Here is a 5,376-nt window from a genome sequence, read left to right as displayed (position 1 = left end):
GGTAGGTTGCAATCTGCAGGATTAGGTTGTATTTTGAATCAATCTCTGTTGAGATAAAAGAGATTAAACAAGTGAGCAGATATCAGGGGGACCTGACAACCACCAAGAAAGAAGAGCCAGAGCTAACCATGACCTTTGGATCCAGAGTCAGGGCACTTAGAACCTCCAAGACCCAAGGGAAGATTGATTCCAAGATACTGAAAGTTCTCCTATGAACACCAGGCCTATAGATATTGAAAGGAGACATGACTTTTCCTCAAGAGGCAGGGAGGGCAAGTCTTTTCATAGAGCTAGCTCCCTGAATTCTGCATTTCTAGCCTCCTAAACTGTGAGAGAATAAATTTCTGTTTGTTAAAGCCATCTACTTTATATCTACTTAAACCCACTAGCTGCTCAATGAAAGAACGGTAAGGCTGTCTGCAATTGTAAAGAAATACAATCTCAGAAGCCCTTTACAGGGTTGTTATGAGTCGGAAATGACTCAATGGCAGTGGGCTTGCATTGATTTAGCAGCATTAGATAACTAAGACACTGATATTTACCCGTCCTTTTTTTTTGTCATATTGAATATCTTTTCCCTTTGACTATTTTTATGCCTACGGGTACTTTGGACCTATGAAATATCTCTGCTGTTTCAAAGACAGCAATAATTTTATTTGGTTGCCTTTATTGATAAGACTTACTTTGTGCTAAATACTGTGATTGGAGTCCTGGTGTGGCGCTGTGGGCTAATGCATCAGCCTGCAAAGTTGTTTGCACTGCAAGGGCAGTGGTGGTTCAAGCTCACCAGCTGCTCCTTGGAAACCCTATACAGGGTCGCTATGGGTCAGAGTCGACTCAACGGTGCTTAACAACGAAACCAAATACTGTGCTCAGCCTTTCATCTGCTTATCCCACTTAATCTCTATAAAAACCTTGTGGTATAGATCTTATTAGTAAACCCATTTACTGATGAGGAAACTGAGGTAGAAAGGCTAAGTAACTTGCTTATAGTCTCAAATGGGTAAAGGGTGAAGCCAGGACTTAATTGTGGAAGAGTAAAGAAAGTGGAAGATTACGTAATTTTGGTATTCTTTGTGGAAACTTTTCAAATCTTAAACCTTGGATATGGCACTGTTTTATTTAATGTAGAAATAAGCAAAAAGACTTGCACAGCACTTTGTCACATTGTTTTAGACTCATATCAAAAACTTTAGTTATGCATCATGCCTTAGTCACCGAAATTCCTGACCTAGGAGTGTTTGTGGAAAATATTTCTATTCTCCTCCTTCTTTCATCTCTCTGAGGCCAAACTTGCTTTGTAATTTTCTTAGGGCATCTTACCTCTTAAACACATGGCTCTCCTAACCTATTTTATTTGTACAATTTAGTTGTTGGTATATATTTTTAAAATTTCTATTTCAGGTTGATTTCATTTTACTATCTCATACTACTTAATATGTATTCGATACATAATATCTCATGCTTTTAAAATACTACAGAGAAGAATTGTCCAAATTCCTCAACTTTTTCTTGGAAGCTCTCACTGTCCTTTAATGAGTGTGAATCGATTTTATTTTTTCATGGCTTGATTGCTTTGCTACGTACCCTCCCCTGTGTTCCTTAAGGTTCTATGACCAGAGTTTCAATGGATGTAAACTCTTAAATTTAGCAGTGTACTCAATGTTTCCCTTTCAACAGAAGTGTCCAGTCAAGAGAGGAGCATGGTGGTCACAGTGCTGGAGCATTCCTTTCTTGTTCTGACTTTTCCACTGAAATACTGTACCTTCTCATGTCATCATAAGATATATCTTGGTGGTGGTACCACAACAAGTTTGTCCATTTTGGAAACAGATTAGACTGGGCAGACCACCTAAAACTCGTTTAGTTCTGTATTTGTAATAAAAGAGTAACATCTGTAAAATATTTTGCCCTGAAGAGGAAAGTATGACATTATTATTGTGACATATGTTTTCTAAGATATGAACAACAGGAAATTTTTTTTTTTTAAAGATTCAGGAAGACATTAATAAGGAGATTTTAATAACATTTCATAAAACACTTAAAAAAAAAAACTGGTTAAAGTTAGAAATACAAGTAGTAAAATGTTGATTTCACAGTGACCTTTGGCCTCAAGTCAATGAAGTGACAATGGCCTCCACAAAATGTTCTTTGTTATTCTATAGTCATCAAATAAAAGAAGAAAGGCTTATGGAAAGACTGTGGATCCAAATCACTGAGCTCTATTTATTTATATTTAGAGACAGAAACAGCAGAACTCTCATAATTCTATCATAAGCCAGAAGAACAATAGTTTTAGAAACATGCAAATTTCCTTTGATACTCAGCTGCAAGAAATTCTTTGAAATAATTTTCCAGCCTTACTTATTTGGGAGATGCAGCTGGATAATAATCCACATGTGGTAGAAACAGGAAGGCCTTATTTCCTCAACATTTTCCTACTCTGCTCTTCAAAAGGAGTGTGAAAATATTTTGTAAGAGGATGGGATTCCCTTCGGAGTGTGAAAATATTTTGTAAGAGGATGGGATTCCCTTCGTTTCCTAATAGTTAAAGTCAGTTACTCCCCATTAAAATGTTACATGTTTTCTCCAGGTGGAACATCTGAGTTTCTGCTAGTTTATTTGTTTTTAATTTAAAGGATTTTTTTTTAACAATAACTTAATGAATAAACATTAATATGCAAAATTGTAGTCTTTTTTTTCTCTAGCCTCTCAGTAGATCCATCTGTTACCTACTGAACAAGTCAAGGGGGAATGTAGCTTTAAATAGAAAAATTAGAATGATAAATCATTACTCTAGTTAGAAAGGAAATTGTACATTTAGGTGTTGTTGTTGATGTTAAGTATTGGTGAGTTGGTTCCGACCCATAGTGATTCATTTAGGTAACATCTTTTAATTGAGGGCAATGTCCTTGTCTTTTTTTCTTACTCACCTGTATTTTTCAAGCTTATCATTGAATGTTTACTATTTGTGTGATACTGTAGTTGTTGTTTTGAAGTGCAGTCGAGTGGATTCCAACCCATAGCGACCCTGTATAGGGTTTCCAAGGAGCAGCTGGTGAGCTTGAACTGCTAACCTTGCAGTTCAAATGGCTTTGTGATAGTGTAGTAGAAAGGACAAAAAATGAAACATTTACATTTGCTTATACTATTTATACATTTGCTTACTAATGAGACAAGGAAGTTAAGACATATCTGTCTGCACAGACATTTTGCATTAGTCAAATCTGCTGCAAAAGACTGAACTCATGCTGCTTCCGTGAGTGTTGATTGTGGACCCAAGTGATATGAAAGTCTGACAGTTTCAATCTTTTCTCCATTTATCATGGTATTATTTATTGGTCCAGTGGTGAGGATTTTTGTTTTCTTTAACACTGAGGTGCAATCCATAGTGGAACCTGTGATCTTTGATCTTCACTAGCAAGTATTTGAAGTTTTCATTTTCAGAAAGGTTGTATCATCTGCATATCTCAAGTTGTTAATGAGTCTTCCTCCAATCCTGACGCCACACTCTTCTTCATATAATCTAGTTTCTCAGATTATTTGCTCAGCATGCAGATTGAATAAATATGGTGAAAGAATATAACTCTGACACACAACTTTCCTGATTAAAAACCATCCAGCATTCCCTTGTTCTGTTCATGACTGCCTCTTGATCTATATGCAGGTTCCTAATGAGCACAACCTCGTGTGGCGCTGTGAATTAATGCACCAGACTGCAATACCGTATGAACTGCAAGGTCAGTGGTTCACGCTCACTAGCTGCTTCTTGGAAACCCTATACAGGGTTTCTATGGGTTGGATCTGACTCAACAGCACTTAGGAACAATAGCAATAAGCACAACCAAGTGTTCTAGAATATCCATTTTTCTCAATGTTATTCTTAGCTTGTCATGATACACACAAAGTCTTTGCATAGTCAATAAAGCACAAATAGACATCTTTCTGATATTATCTGCTTTCAGCTAAGATCCATCTGATATAACCACATCTTCTTCTGAATCCAGCTTGAGTTCCCGGAGGCAGAATTATCTTCAGGAAAAATTTACATGCAAGTGATATTAAAGATATTGTTCAATGATTTCCACATTCCTTTGGGTCACCTCTCTTTGGAATGGGCACAAATATGGATCTCTTCCATTGAGTTGGCCAGGTTTTCCAAATTTCTTGGCATCGATAAGTGAATGCTTCCAGTGCTGCATCAATTTGTTGAAAGATTTTAATTTGTAATTCCGTTAAATCCTGGAGTCTTTTTTTTTTTTTTTTTTTTTTTTGCCAATAATGTCAGTGCAGTTTGGACTTCTTCCTTCATTACCATTGGATGTTGATAATATGGCACTTCTTGAAATGGTTAAAAATGGCACAGTGACTCTGTGTATTTCTCCATTTTCTTTTGATGCTTTATGTATCATTCGCTATTTTGCCCTTAGAATTCTTCAACATTCCAAGTAGAAGCTTGAATTTTTCCCCTTCACTTCTTTCAGCTTGAGAAATGCTGAGTCTGTTACGTCCTTTTTCTTTTCTTTTTTTAACTCCAACTGTTTGAACATATCAGTATAATACTTGACTATGTCTTTCAAGCGGCCCTTTGAAATTTTCTGTTCAGCTCATTGACGTCCTCATTCCTTCCATTTGCTTTAGCATCTCTATGCTGGAGAGCAAGTATGAGAGTCTCTTCTGACATCCATTTTGGTCTTTTCTTTCTTTCCTGTCTTTTAAATGACCTTTTGATTTCATCCTATATGTTTCTGATGTCATTCCACAAACCTTTTGGTCTTCAGTCATTAGTGTTTATGCATCAAATTTGTCCTTGAGATGGTCTTTAAATTCAGGTGGGACATGTTCAAGATCATATTTTGGCTCTTGGACTTGTTTTCATGTTATTTCACCTTTAGCTTGAACTTGCATCTGAACAATTAATGGTCTGTTCCACAGTTTTCCTGGCCTTGCTTTGGCTGATGATATTGAGCTTTTCAACTGTCTCTTCTCACATATGTGGTCAATAAGATATCTGTGCATTTTATCTGGTGAGATCCGTGTGTATAACTGCTTTTTATGTTGTTTAAAAAAGGTATTTGAAATGAATAATCATTGATCTTGCAAAATTCTATCATGTGATCTCCAGTATCATTTCTATCATCAAGACCATTTTCCAACTACTGATCCTTCCTCTGTTTCTATGCTTCACATTCCAATCACCAATAGTTATCAATGCATCTGGATTGCATGTTTGATCAATTTCAGACTCAAATGCTCTTGCTTGTAGACTTATGGATATTATTCTTTCATAGACAGATTGTGCTTCAAGATAGATCTTGAAATAGTCTTTATGATGATGAAAGCTACACTATTCCTCTTGAATTTGTCATTCTTGTC

The sequence above is a fragment of the Chrysochloris asiatica genome, unplaced genomic scaffold (genome assembly GCF_000296735.1).
Source record: "Chrysochloris asiatica unplaced genomic scaffold, ChrAsi1.0 scaffold00032, whole genome shotgun sequence".
Classification (NCBI taxonomy): domain Eukaryota; kingdom Metazoa; phylum Chordata; class Mammalia; order Afrosoricida; family Chrysochloridae; genus Chrysochloris; species Chrysochloris asiatica.
Note: the sequence above shows the minus strand (reverse complement) of the source record.